Below are 15,855 nucleotides of genomic sequence, written 5' to 3'. Positions count from 1 at the left end.
GCTTTTCCTTCACTCTGCCGTCCGACTCATCCCAAACCATCTCAATTGTGTTGAGGTCGGGGGATTGTGGAGGCCAGGTCATCTAAGCACTCCATCACTCTCCTTCTTGGTAAAATAGTCCTTACACAGCCTGGAGGTGTGTTGGGTCATTGTCCTGTTGAAAAACAAATGATAGTCCCACTAAACCCAAACCAGATGGGATGGCGTATCACTGCAGAATGCTGTGGTAGCCATGCTGGTTAAGTGTGCCTTGAACTCTAAATAAATCACACACAGTGTCACCAGCAAAGCACCCCCACACCATAACACCTCCTCCTCCATGCTTTACGGTGGGAAATACACATGCGGAGATCATCCGTTCTCCCACGCCGCGTCTCACAAAGCCACGGTGGTTGGAACCAAAAATCTCCAATTTGGACAGTAGATTGCTGGCCTTAGATCCGGAGTCAGACATTATTTTTTATTTTACTAGGCAAGTCAGTTATGAACAAATTCTTATTTACAATGACAGCCTACCCCGGACGACACTTAGCCAATTGAGCACCGCCCTATGGGATTCCAATCACAGCCGGATTGTGATACAGCCTGGAATCGAACCAGGGTTTGTAGTGACACCTTTAGCATTGAGATGCAGTGCCTTAGACCGCTGCGCATCTTGTCTGTCTTGAAGTATTAAGTATTCTGAATGAAGTATTCTCTCTGACTGATTATTTCAGACAGATTTTCCCTGACCACCCTGAAATGCTCTCGCACCTGTATAATTTGTGGATTAAAAAAAATATAATCAACCAATGCCTTTAGTATTACTTGTGGATGAAGCCAAGGGTTTGAATCAAATGGATGAGTTGAAAAAGATCCACTCCAAAAAGATTTACCAATGTCTTCATCCATAATACTGTACATGATAGGGCCTGGACTGTGTTTAGGCACGTTTTTGACACAATGGTTTTAGGTTTACACTGAACAAAAATCTGCAACATGTAAAGTGTTGTTCCCATGTTTCATGATCTGAAATAAAAGATCCCAGAAAGGTTCCATACGCACAAAAAGGTTATTTCTCTCAAACTGTGTGCACAAATTTGTTTACATCCTTGTTAGTGAGCATTTCTCCTTTGCCAAGATAATCCATCCACCTGACAGGTGTGGCATATCAATAAACTGATTAAACAGCATGATCATTATACAAGTGCACCTTGTGCTGGAGACAATAAAAGGCCACTCTAAAATGTGCAGTTTTGTCACACAACCCTATGCCACAGATGTCTCAAGTTTTGAATGAGTGTGCAATTGGCATGCAGACTGCAGGAATGTCCACCAGAGCTGTTGCCAGATAGATGATTTTATGTTAATTCTCTACCATAAACTGCCTCCAACATCGTTTTAGAGAATTTGGCAGTACGTCCAACCAGCCTCACAACCGCAGAACACATGGCCACTGGCACGCTGGAGTAGTGTGCTCTTCACGGATTAAACCCGGTTTCAACTGTACCGGACAGATGGCAGACAGCGTGTATGGCTGTCTGTTTGCTGATGTCAACATTGTGAACAGAGTTCCCCATGGTGGTGGTGGGATTATGGTATGGGCAGGCATATGCTACGGACAACGAACACAGCTGCATTTTATCGATGGCAATTTGAATGCAAAAAGATACAGTGACAAGATCCTGAGGCCCATTTTAGTCCCATTCATCCGCCGCCATCACCTCATGTTTCAGCATGATAATGCACATCCCCATGTAGCAAGGATCTGTACACAATTCTTGGAAGCTGAAAATGTCCCAGTTCTTCCATGGCCTGCATACTCACCAGACATGTCACTCATTGAGCATGTTTGGGGTGCTCTGGATCGACGTGTATGACAGCGTGTTCTAGGTCCCGCCAATATCCAACAACATTGCATAGCTATTGAAGAGGAGTGGGACAACATTCCACAATCATCAGCCTGATCAACTGCAAAGGAGATCTGTTGCGCTGCATGAGACAAATGATGGTCACATCAGATAATGACTGGTTTTCTGATCCACGCCCCTACCTTTAAAAAAAAAGTATCTGTGACCAACAGATGCATATCTGTATTCCCAGTCATGTGAAATCCATAGATTAGGGCCTAATTAATTCATTTCAATTGACTGATTTCCATATATGAACTGTAACTCAGTAAAATCTTAAAAATCCTTGCATTTTGCCTTTATATTTTTGTTCAGTGTAGATTCCTTGTACTTAAGGAGCAGCTGCTCCAGGTTTTTCTGGTAGATTGAGATGGCTGCTAGCACTTGGCTGCTGTCACCCCCCTCCTCCAGTCGAGCTAGGTGAATCAGCATCTGGACATGGAAGGCTGCTCCGTTGACCCAGATCTTGAGAGAACGAGTCCTCATGTGGCCATCTAGCATGGAGTTCTTTAGAGTTGTCCGCGCAGAACTAAGTCTACGCTCCACATACACTATGTCGCTCTTCATCTTTGCCTCATTATGTATGTTCATCGTACATCTCTTGAGGGCTTCCTCCATTTCATTGTACACAGTGGACGCCTTCTCTTCTGCAAACATGCGGCGCAGAATGTCTGTGCTGTTCTCTTCTGCGATCAGGTTCTTGATGGAAGCTGTGACTATGTCTATCACTATAGATATGACTAAAGCCCCGAAGCCTGCTACCTTTGGTATACGGGTGAGTCCCCCTAGGTTTGTCACTAGGCCCTTAGTCCACATTGGTGCATAGCTGCCTACTTCCAATTTTTGTTAATTGTACAGCTTGTACAGGTTATCTAGGGCGTTCGGGCTGAAGAATGTCTGGAAAGTATTGTCGATTCCCAAATCTCAGGGATTGGTGTTGAAAATCTGTGTGACTGCTGCTGATGCAGCCGTCTCTGGGCTTGTTGCTGAGTTTCCCATTGTTTCTGAGTTTCTGAGAAGAGTTTCTAAGAAGTCACCTCTAAATTAGGCTACTGTGTGCTCTTCTTGATGTTGTTAGGAGAATGTAACTGTGGAAGAGTGGTTGTTGCTGTCTCTTTATGTTGCTTTTAAAAATGTAATACAAATAAATCAATACATGTAAATGTGATGTTTTAACAGGGCATGTTTTTACTGGAAACCCTGTGGGTAAACATGGTGGGGCCATTGACAACTAAATGCCTGCTTATGTTTGCAAGTATGGCCCCGGTGTGTAAACACCCACTCACTCAAACACAAGTACACACACACTAATACAAGCGCTGTCTCCTACGCTGCCGGCCACCCCCAAGAGGAACAACTTTTTTCCCATCAAGCCACATTCAAACAGAGCCGGACAGACAGGTTCCAGTCCAAGTGCCAATGCAGCTTAGCGATCTCCAGGGTTTTAGATTTGTTGGATGATTTCAAAATAGCTTTGTGTCCACATACACCAGTGGTTGGCGTTGAAAGAAAGATACATAAGAAGAAAATAACGCAATACCTACTGTGAAATATGGTGGTGGATCTTTGATGTTATGTGGCTATTTTGCTTCCACTGGTCCTGAGGCCCTTGTTAAGGTCAACGGCATCATGAACTTTACCTGGTACCAGGACTTTTTAGCTAAAAACCTGGCCGCAAGTGGATCTTCCAGCAAGGAAATAACACCAAGCACACATCGAAATCAACATTTTGCAATGGCCATTTCAGTGTCCGGACTTGAACCCCATTGAAATTATGTGGTTTGAATTAAAGGGGGCAGTCCATAAACACAGACAAAGGATATCAAGGATCTTAAAAGATTCTGTATGGAGGAATGGTCTAAGATCCCTCCCAATGTGTTCTCCGATCTCATTAAAATGTTTTGTTAATGAGGAAGATTAGTGTGAGAAGGGGCAAAGAGTGTGTCTGTGTGTATGTAATCTTTAGGATATTGTAATTGCTCAACAGTAAGTATATGACACACACACACACACAGAACATAACGCTCCATAACTCTATTCACTCACACGACAGGCAGGATACGAAGTCGCAGGCGGGGCTACACCTTCACGTGACCATGAACAACTATTCCTCAGCTCATGCCCGCTACACACACACACAGCCTCATGACACAGTCAGTAGGACAAGACAGAAATATTCTTCAGCCTTCAGACACCTGTCACACCGACACCCGTGGGACTGGAACCAGCAGCCTTGAGAAAACTGCATGTGGTTGCATCCCAAACAGCACCCTATTACATCTATAGTGCACTACTTTTGACCAGGGCCCATATATAGAGCTCTGGTCAAAAGTAGTGCACTCTCTACAGTGGCTTGCGAAAGTATTCACCACCCTTGGCATTTTTCCTATTTTGTTGCATTACAACCTGGAATTAAAATTGATTTTTTGGGGATTTGTATCATTTTATTTACACAACATGCCTACCACTTTGAAGATTCAAAATATTTTTTATTGTGAAAGAAACAAGAAATAAGACATAAAAACAGAAGACTCGAGCGTGCATAACTATTCACTCCCCCCAAAGTCAATACTTTTTTGTTTGTTTGTACCCCAAATTCCCTAATTGGAGTAAACTAGTGAACAACAATGCTTAGGCCTCTACTTCCAGCTTATACATACTATATACATTTTATGGACACAGTCAATTATACAATAATTATATTTTGTTTTTTTTACTCCTGAACTTCCTCTACCCTCAACCTCTCCGATCATTTTCATGATGTCCATCCGGTTTGCTTCTATATGCCATATCTTTCTAACTGTGCTCTTTCACAAAAGCTCTCAACCTATAACCTATATACTTATTATGGACACAGTATGCTTACATTATTAGTTATCTTGTTGTTATTAGTTGTTGTTAGTTGTTATTAGTCCAATCCTTCAACTCCATTCAACACCACCCATCTATCTCTTAACACCATCCATATTGGATTTCTATTTGCCATATATTTTTCAACTGTACTGTGATGTTTTACAAAAGTAGTTGTTTCTACAGATTGTAAATTGAAAATAAACATTTTTGCTAAAAGTATTATTCTATTATTGATCGATTGACTATGACTTTTCAGATCACCCAGTAATGCTATCTGCAGGGTTAGCTCCAGGTAAATATTGCAATCCTTTAGCCATTCCTGGACCTGTGTTAAAAATAAAGCTACAAATGGACAGTACCAAAACAAATGATCTAATGATTCTGTCTCTTCGCAGCAAAATCACAGTTTTCTTTAACCAATTATGTTCTTTAATGCAAGGCCGACAGACAAGTTCCTTACTTTTTCCCCCTTCCACTTTCCTCTTCCATTTTTGCGGTAATGCTGCAATTATTTGGTTGTAATTTTGGGTAGAGCAGACATTTCCATATGTTTTTGTTAGCTGCATGTGCAACATAATTCCACCAGTCCTACCGATGATATCATTTACGAAGATTATACCTTTTTTAAACATTTTGTCCCCAAAAAAGTTTAGTATATTTGAGTTTAACCACAATATTTGTAGCATTATTTGTTCTGTTGTTTCTGGAGGATTAAGTTGAAATTGCAACCAACTTTCTATGGCTTGTTTTAGAAATAGTGATATTTGGGAGATTATTTCCTTTTCAAATAACTGAAAGTGAGAGGTTGTAATCTGAATAAAGGGAAAAAGGCCATTCTTGAACATTGGGTGAGACAATCTTACTAATGTGCTAGAGAACCATTTGACCGAAGATTTTAGTGATATGTCTAATGCTTTAATATTTAATAATTTCTGTCCTCCGAATTCATATTCATTATATAAATAGGCCTTTTTAATTTTGTCTGGCTTGCCGTTCCAAATAAAATGGAATATTTTTTTCTCATATAATTAAAAAAACTGTTCGCTAGGCGTAGGCAAGACCATAAGCAAATAGGTAAACTGGGATAATACTAAAGAGTTAATCAGGGGGATTTTTCCACGAATTGACAGGTATTTACCTTTCCATGGTAGCAAGATCTTATCTATTTTTCTAACTTTCTATAAAAATGTATTGGAGTGAGATCATTTTATTGGTAAACTACATGGTAATGTAAAAATTGTATTTTTTTGTGATCCAATATGTAATATAGTACATTTATCATAATTTGGTTGTAATCCAGAGAGGTTAGAAAATGTATCTAGATCCTCTATGAGGCTGTGGAGGGATTCAAGTTGTGGATTTAAAAGAACATGAATCATCAGCGTACAATGACACCTTTGTTTTTAAGCCCTGGATTTCTAATCCCTTGATATTATTGTTGGATCTGATTTTAATAGCTAACATCTCGATGGCCATAATAAATAGATATGCCGATAGTGGACAACCTTGTTTCACTCCTCTTGACAGTTTAAAACTTTCTGAGAAATAGCCATTATTTACTATTTTACACCTAGGGTTACTATAATGTACATGATTTTAACCCATTTTATAAGAGATTCTCCAAAATTGAAATGCTCCAGGCATTTATATATAAACCCCAGTCGTACTTTATCAAATGCCTTTTCAAAGTCTGCTATGAATAGCAGGCCTGGTTTCCCAGATTTTTCATAGTGTTCTATTGTTTCCAGTACTTGCCTTATATTATCTCCCATGTATCTTCCATGTAAAAAACCTGTCTGATTAGAATGAATAATGTCAGAAAATACCTTTTTAATTCTATGCGCTATACATTTTGATAGAATTTTTGCATCACAACACTGAAGTGTAAGGGGCCTCCAATTTTTTTAATGGATCTTTATATTTTCCACTTGTATCCTGTTTCAGTAATAATGACTTAAAGTCTTTAATTGCATCCAGAAGTTCCTCCTCTGTAATTTCACCTTCACATGAGTCTTTCTGTATGGCTGTTAATTTTACATTATCAATAGAAAAAACATCTCTACAATTAGCTTCAGTTAGAGGAGATGGAGGCGACTGAAACGAAAACATATGCTTAAAGTACTTTGTTTCCTCCTTCAAAATATAATTTGGTGAATCATGGGTGACTCCGTCATTTGTAACCAGTTTCAGTAAATTCTTTTTGGTAGCATTCCTATTTTGAAGATTAAAAAATAATTTGGTGCATTTTTACCCATATTCCATCCAGTTTGCTTAACTTTTTATAATATATCACACTTGATCTTTCTTGAATACATTTCTCCATATCTTTTTGTTTTTCCCTCTAATTTATTCTGAGCCTCTATGTTACAGTTTTTATTGCTATCTATCTGTTCTGTTAGACCTTCTATTTCCTTTGTTAGTATGGACTCTTTTGATCTAAATTGCTTTTGTTTTCGAGATGAGTACTGAATTGTATGGCCTCTAAAGGCACATTTAAAGGTGTCCCATACAATAAGGGGATTTGCTGTACCTACGTTATGTCGGAAAAAAATCAGTTATAAATTCCTCTGTCCTAGTTAAAAACAAGTTATCATCCAATAGGCTTTGATTAAATTTCCAATATCCTCGCCCACGTGGAAATTCAGTAAGAGTAATGTATATGCCAATAATATGATGGTCCGACCGCATTCTGTCCCCTATCAACACTTTTTAAACTTTTGGTGCCAACAAGAATGACATAAGAAAGAAGTATAGACGACTAGCTTGATTGAGTCTCCGCCATGTATATTCATGACATTCACGATTTCCTTAAAAGCATGAGGGTGATTGTTTGTAGTGTGATTTCCTTTACGGTCCATTGAGCTGTTTAAAACGGTATTATAATCTCCCACCATAATAATAGAGTTTTAAATTGCTTGCAGGGTTAATAATTTATTATATATATTGTCAAAGAAGTGTGGATCATCATTATTTGGTCCGTAAAGGTTAATGAGCCATATCTGTTTATGGTCCAATAACATATTTAAAATAATCCATCTACCTTCCGTATCTGTTTGGACAATTTGCACATTCGGATTGAAATTACTGTTAATTAATATCATCACCTCTTCTGAGTTTCTTTGCCCATGGGAGAAGTATATTTCGCCTCCCCATTCCTTTTTCCACGCAACTTCATCTAGAATTGTTGAATGAGTTTCCTGTAAAAAATATATATTATATTCCTTCTCTTTGAGCCATGTAAATGTCACGATCGTTCATTAACGAGAAGGACCAAGGCGCAGCGTGATATGTATTCATATTTATTTACGTACTGAACACACGACAAAACAACAAACGAACCGTGAAGTCCAAGGTAGACAAAATAACATACCTCACACGGAACAAGATCCCACAACTGACTGGTGCCAAAAGGCTGCCTAAGTATGGTCCCCAATCAGAGACAACGAGCTACAGCTGCCTCTGATTGGGAACCACCCTGGCCAACATAGATCTAAACGATCTAGAAACTAAACATAGAAATAAACACAACACGAAATATACACACCCTGGCTCAACATTTAAGAGTCCCCAGAGCCAAGGCGTGACAGTACCCCCCCCCAAAGGTGCGGACTCCGACCGCGCCACATAAACCTAACAGGGTAGGGGCCAGGTGGGCATTCCGCCTCGGAGGCGGATCCGGCTCCGGGTGTAACCACCACTTACTCTCCACCTCCCCGTTGCGCCCCTGGTCTGGTCTGGACCTTGGCGCGCTGCTTCCTCTCTCCTTCCTCCCACGAAGTACCTCGCCCTGTCTGGACCCTGGTGTGGGAGACCCCGAACCTGGAGAGGGGCTGACGTCTGGGTCTGGACTGGAACCGCTGACTGGAGCTGGACCCGACGACGGTGGATCGAACTGCTCTGGCTCCGGGGTGGAGCCGCTGACCGGAACTGGATCAGGCACCGGTGGAGCGGACTGCTCTGGCTCCGGAGTGGAGCCGCTGACCGGAGCTGGACTGGACCCCGGTGGAGCGGATTGCTCTGGCTCCGGAGTGGAACAGCTGACCGGTGCCGGACCAGGCACCGGTGGAACAGGCACGGGCCGTGCCGGACTGGACACACGCACCACTGGCTTGGTGCGGGGAGCAGGAACGGGCTGGACTGGGCTGACAACGCGCACCCCTGGCTTGGTGCGGGGAGCAGGAACGGGCCGGACTGGGCTGACGACGCGCACCACTGGCTTGGTGCGGGGAGCAGGAACGGGCCGTACCGGACTGGCGACGCGCACCACTGGCCTGGTGCGGGGAGCAGGAATGGGCCGGACTGGGCTGACGACGCGCACCACTGGCCTGGTGCGGGGAGCAGGAACAGGCCGGGCGGGCTGGCGACGCGCACCACTGGCCTGGTGCGGGGAGCAGGAACAGGCCGGACCATACTGGGAACACCCACCACTGGCTTAGTGCGGGAATCAGGAACGGGCCGGACCGGACTGGCGACACGCACCACTCGATTGGTGCGAGGAGCGGGACTGGGTTCCTTCATTAACCCCCGCTCCTTCTGCTGCCTAACCAGCTCCTCTCGCCGTGCCTCTACACTTTCCTTCTGCTCCCTCTGCACCAATGACCCCCTTAATCTGGCGGCCTCCTCTGCTAAACGGCTGAACCGCTCTATCGCGGCCTCCTGCTGCCTCGTCGTCCACGGCGTGAGCCCCCCCCTAAAATTTTTTGGGGCTTGTCTCTCCCCCGTGATCATGGCCTCCATCCCTCTTGCCAGACTCTCGCTCATCTCCTCCCAAGTCCATCCTCTCTCCTCATCACGCTGCTTGATCCAGGATTGGTGGGATCTTCTGTCACGATCGTTCATTAACGAGAAGGACCAAGGCGCAGCGTGATATGTATTCATATTTATTTACGTACTGAACACACGACAAAACAACAAACGAACCGTGAAGTCCAAGGTAGACAAAATAACATACCTCACACGGAACAAGATCCCACAACTGACTGGTGCCAAAAGGCTGCCTAAGTATGGTCCCCAATCAGAGACAACGAGCTACAGCTGCCTCTGATTGGGAACCACCCTGGCCAACATACATCTAAATGATCTAGAAACTAAACATAGAAATAAACACAACACGAAATATACACACCCTGGCTCAACATTTAAGAGTCCCCAGAGCCAGGGCGTGACAGTAAATATTGTTCTTCTTTTGTTATTATCTGCTAACCATTACAATTATAACTGGCTTTACTTATTTCACCATATACAGTGGGGGAAAAAAGTATTTAGTCAGCCACCAATTGCGCAAGTTCTTCCACTTAAAAAGATGAGAGAGGCCTGTAATTTTCATCATAGGTACACGTCAACTACGACGGACAAATTGAGGAAAAAAAATCCAGAAAATCACATTGTAGGATTTTTAATGAATTTATTTGCAAATTATGGTGGAAAATAAGTATTTGGTCACCTACAAACAAGCAAGATTTCTGGCTCTCACAGACCTGTAACTTCTTCTTTAAGAGGCTCCTCTGTCCTCCACTCGTTACCTGTATTAATGGCACCTGTTTGAACTTGCTATCAGTATAAAAGACACCTGTCCACAACCTCAAACAGTCACACTCCAAACTCCACTATGGCCAAGACAAAAGAGCTGTCAAAGGACACCAGAAACAAAATTGTAGACCTGCACCAGGCTGGGAAGACTGAATCTGCAATAGGTAAGCAGCTTGGTTTGAAGAAATCAACTGTGGGAGCAATTATTAGGAAATGGAAGACATACAAGACCACTGATAATCTCCCTCGATCTGGGGCTCCACGCAAGATCTCACCCCGTGGGGTCAAAATTATCACAAGAACGGTGAGCAAAAATCCCAGAACCACACGGGGGGACCTAGTGAATGACCTGCAGAGAGCTGGGACCAAAGTAACAAAGCCTACCATCAGTAACACACTACGCCGCCAGGGACTCAAATCCTGCAGTGCCAGACGTGTCCCCCTGCTTAAGCCAGTACATGTCCAGGCCCGTCTGAAGTTTGCTAGAGTGCATTTGGATGATCCAGAAGAGGATTGGGAGAATGTCATATGGTCAGATGAAACCAAAATAGAACTTTTTGGTAAAAACTCAACTCGTCGTGTTTGGAGGACAAAGAATGCTGAGTTGCATCCAAAGAACACCATACCTACTGTGAAACATGGGGGTGGAAACATCATGCTTTGGGGCTGTTTTTCTGCAAAGGGACCAGGACGACTGATCCGTGTAAAGGAAAGAATGAATGGGGCCATGTATCGTGAGATTTTGAGTGAAAACCTCCTTCCATCAGCAAGGGCATTGAAGATGAAACGTGGCTGGGTCTTTCAGCATGACAATGATCCCAAACACACCGCCCGGGCAACGAAGGAGTGGCTTCGTAAGAAGCATTTCAAGGTCCTGGAGTGGCCTAGCCAGTCTCGGGATCTCAACCCCATAGAAAATCTTTGGAGGGAGTTGAAAGTCTGTGTTGCCCAGCGACAGCCCCAAAACATCACTGCTCTAGAGGAGATCTGCATGGAGGAATGGGCCAAAATACCAGCAATAGTGTGTGAAACCTTGTGAAGACTTACAGAAAATGTTTGACCTGTGTCATTGCCAACAAAGGGTATATAACAAAGTATTGAGAAACTTTTGTTATTGACCAAATACTTATTTTCCACCATCACTTGCAAATAAATTCATTATACATCCTACAATGTGATTTTCAGGATTTTTTTTCTCATTTTGTCTGTCATAGTTGACGTGTACCTATGATGAAAATTACAGGCCTCTCTCATCTTTTTAAGTTGGAGAACTTGCACAATTGGTGGCTGACTAAATACTTTTTTTCCCCCACTGTACCATAATGAGATACAAGTTTCAAATAAAAAATACCATAGTGATTGAGTCTCCAAATAGCTGTACCATGATATTTGCATTGCTACTAAGTAACCCTCCAATTGTTCTCCACTAATTCCCCCGCTGAAGCCCCTCCCCATCCCAAGTTGTGCCGTCATCCCGGTGTTCGGCATACCACCCCCGTCCCTCCGGATCCCTAGGGCCCCGAGAGGCCAGGACCCATGCATCGAAAACAGCACACAGTGCCACCCACAAAACAGAAGCAGGTCAACCGCCGAAAGCATTTCCAATCCTCTCACCTCAATATATATATATATATATATATATATATATATATATATATATATATATATATATATATATATATATAGAGAGAGAGAGAGAGAGAGAGAGAGATATTTAAAAATATATATTTATTCAAATATCTTGCATATCTTATTTTCCATCATTATCAATTAATATGCGTAATAATGTTGGCAGTTCATGCATAGTCAATACTTTGTAGACCCACCTTTTGCAGCAATTACAGCTGCAAGTCTCTTGGGGTATGTCTCTATAGACTTGGCACATCTAGCCACTGGGATTTTTGCCCATTCTTCAAGGCAAAACTGCTCCTGCTCCTTCAAGTTGGATGGGTTCCGCTGGTGTACAGCAATCTTTAAGTCATACCACAGATTCTCAAATGGATTGAGGTCTGGGCTTTGACTAGGCCATTCCAAGACATTTTAATGTTTCCCCTTAAACCACTTGAGTATTGCTTTAGCAGTATGCTTAGGGTCATTGTCCTGCTGGAAGGTGAAACTCCGTCCTAGTCTCAAATCTCTGGAAGACTGAAACAGGTTTGCCTCAAGAATTTCCCTGTATTTAGCGCCATCCATCATTCCTTCAATTCTGACCAGTTTCCCAGTCCCTGCCAATAAAAAAACATCCCCACAGCATGATGCTGCCACCACCATGCTTCACTGTGGAGATGGTGTTGTCAGGGTGATGAGAGGTGTTGGGTTTGCGCCAGACATAGTGTTTTCCTTGATGGCCAAAAAGCTCAATTTGAGTCTCATCTGACCAGAGTACCGTCTTCCATATGTTTGGGGAGTCTCCCACATACCTTTTGGCGAACACCAAATGTGTTTGCTTATTTTTTTCTTTAAGCAATGGCTTTTTTCTGGCCACTCTTCTGTAAAGCCCAGCTCTGTGGAGTGTACGGCTTAAAGTGGTCCTATAGACAGATACTCCAATCTCCGCTGTGGAGCTTTGCAGCTCCTTCAGGGTTATCTTTGGTCTCTTTGTTGCCTCTCTGATTAATGCCCTCCTTTTGGTGGGCGGCTCTCTCTTGGCAGGTTTGTTGTGGTGCCATATTCTTTCCATTTTTTAATAATGGATTTAATGGTGCTCCGTGGGATGTTCAAAGTTTCTGATATTTTTTTATAACCCAACCCTTATCTGTACTTCTCCACAACTTTGTCCGTGACCTGTTTGGAGAGCTCCTTGGTCTTCATGGTGCCACTTGCTTGGTGGTGCCCCTTGTGTAATGGTGTTGCAGACTCTGGGGCCTTTCAGAACAGGTGTATATATACTGAGATCATGTGACAGATCATGTGACACTTAGATTGCACACAGGTGGACTTTATTTAACTAATTATGTGACTTCTGAAGGTAATTGTTTGCACCAAATCTTATTTAGGAGCTTCATAGCAAAGGGGGTGAATATACACTGCTCAAAAAAATAAAGGGAACACTAAAATAACACACCCTAGATCTGAATAAATGAAATAATCTTATTAAATACTTTTTTCTTTACATAGTTGAATATGCTGACAAAATTTTTTAATTTATCAACCCATGGAGTTCTGGATTTGGAGTTACCCTCAAAATTAAAGTGGAAAACCACACTACAGGCTGATCCAACTTTGATGTAATGTCCTTAAAACAAGTCAAAATGAGGCTCAGTAGTGTGTGTGGCCTCCACGTGCATGTATGACCTCCCTACAACACCTGGACATGCTCCTGATGAGGTGGCAGATGGTCTCATTTTACATTTTAGTCATTTAGCAGACGCTCTTATCCAGAGCAACTTACAGTTAGTGAGTGCATACATTATATATATATTTTTTCATACTGGCCCCCCGTGGGAATCGAACCCACAACCCTGGCGTTGCAAACGCCTTTCCCTCCCCTACCCTGGGCCAATTGTGCGCCGCCCCATGGGTCTCCCGGTCTCGGCCGGCTACGACAGAGCCTGGATTCGAACCAGGATCTCTAGTGGCACAGCTAGCACTGCGATGCACAGTGCCTTAGACCACTGCGCCACTCGGGAGTCTCCTGAGGGATCTCCTCCCAGACCTGGACTAAAGCATCCGCCAACTCCTGGACAGTCTGTGGTGCAACGTGGCATTGGTAGATGGAGCGAGACATGATGTCCCAGATGTGCTCAATTGGATTCAGGTCTGGGGAACGGGCGGGCCAGTCCATAGCATCAATGCCTTCCTCTTGCAGGAACTGCTGACACACTCCAGCCACATGAGGTCTAGCATTGTCTTGCATTAGGAGGAACCCAGGGCCAACCACACCAGCATATGGTCTCACAAGGGGTCTGAGGATCTCATCTCGGTACCTAATGGCAGTCAGGCTACCTCTGGTGAGCACATGGAGGGCTGTGCGGCCCCCCAAAGAAATGCCACCCCACACCATGACTGACCCACCGCCAAACCGGTCATGCTGGAGGATGTTGCAGGCAGCAGAACGTTCTCCACAGCGTCTCCAGACTCTGTCACGTCTGTCACGTGCTCAGTGTGAACCTAGTTTCATCTGTGAAGAGCACAGGGCGCCAGTGGCGAATTTGCCAATCTTGGTGTTCTCTGGCAAATGCCAAACGTCCTGCATGGTGTTGGGCTGTAAGCACAACCCCCACCTGTGGACGTCAGGCCCTCATACCACCCTCATGGAGTCTGTTTCTGACCGTTTGAGCAGACACATGCACATTTGTGGCCTGCTGGAGGTCATTTTGCAGGGCTCTGGCAGTGCTCCTACTGCTCCTCCTTGCACAAAGGCGGAGGTAGCAGTCCTGCTGCTGGGTTGTTGTGAGAATTTGTCTTCTGGGTAACTGACATTATTGCAGAGTAAGAAGCCTATAAATGTATCAACAATATGTGACGCAACAACACAGTAGGTGACAATTCCAGTCAATTCAGAAAGCAAACCAAATTCCAAATCTGATTCCAAATTTTCCTCATTCATAACATTGAAAAGAGTTTGAATTTCAGTGTACTTCCTGAATTGACTGGAATTTAACTGAACATCGTGCTATAAGGAAAATGTGTTTCCGTGAGTGAGTGGCTGTTGCTTTTCTCTTAAACAATCATCATTGTTTTAAAAGGCACACGTAGCCTACATATCAATACCAATACATACACACAAACTATCTAGGTCAAATAGGGGAGAGGCATTGTGCCGTGAGGTGTTGCTTTATCTGTTTTTTTAAACCAGGTTTGCTGTTCATTTGAGCAATATGAGATGGAACGGAGTTCCATGTAATAATGGCTCTATATAATACTTCACCAAGACAGTCGTGATGAGGGCACGACAAAACCTATTCCCCCTAAGGAGACTGAAAATATTTGGCATGGGTCCTCAGATCCTCAAAAGGTTCTACAGCTGCACCATCGAGAGCATCCTGACTGGTTGCATCACTGCCTGGTATGGCAACTGCTCGGCCTCCGACCGCAAGGCACTACAGAGGGTAGTGTGTACAGCCCAGTACATCACTGGGGCCAAGCTTCCTGCCATCCAGGACCTCTATACCAGGCAGTGTCAGAGGAAGGCCTTTAAAATGGTCAAAGTCTCCAGCCACCCTAGTCATAGACTGTTCTCTCTGCTATCGAACGGCAAGCGGTACCGGAGCGCCAAGTCTAGGTCCAAGAGGCTTCTAAACAGCTTCTACCCCCAAACCATAAGACTCCTGAACATCTAATCAAATGGCTACCCAGACTATTTGCATTGCCCCCCCATCTTTTACACTTCTGCTACTCTCTGTTTATTATCTATGCATAGTCACTTTAAAAACTCTACCTACATGTACATATTACCTCAATTACCTCAACTAACCGGTGCCCCTGCACATTTACTCGGTACCGGTACCCCCTGTATATAGCCTCGCTATTGTTATTTTTACTGCTGCTCTTTAATTATTTGTTACTTTTATTTCGTATTATTTTATATTGTATTTTTGTGTGATCTTTTTTGGTATTCTTTCTTAAAACTGCATTGTTGGTT

This window comes from Coregonus clupeaformis, chromosome 12 (genome assembly GCF_020615455.1).
Source record: "Coregonus clupeaformis isolate EN_2021a chromosome 12, ASM2061545v1, whole genome shotgun sequence".
In the NCBI taxonomy this organism is placed as follows: Eukaryota; Metazoa; Chordata; class Actinopteri; order Salmoniformes; family Salmonidae; genus Coregonus; species Coregonus clupeaformis.
This window is presented reverse-complemented; position numbering follows the sequence as displayed.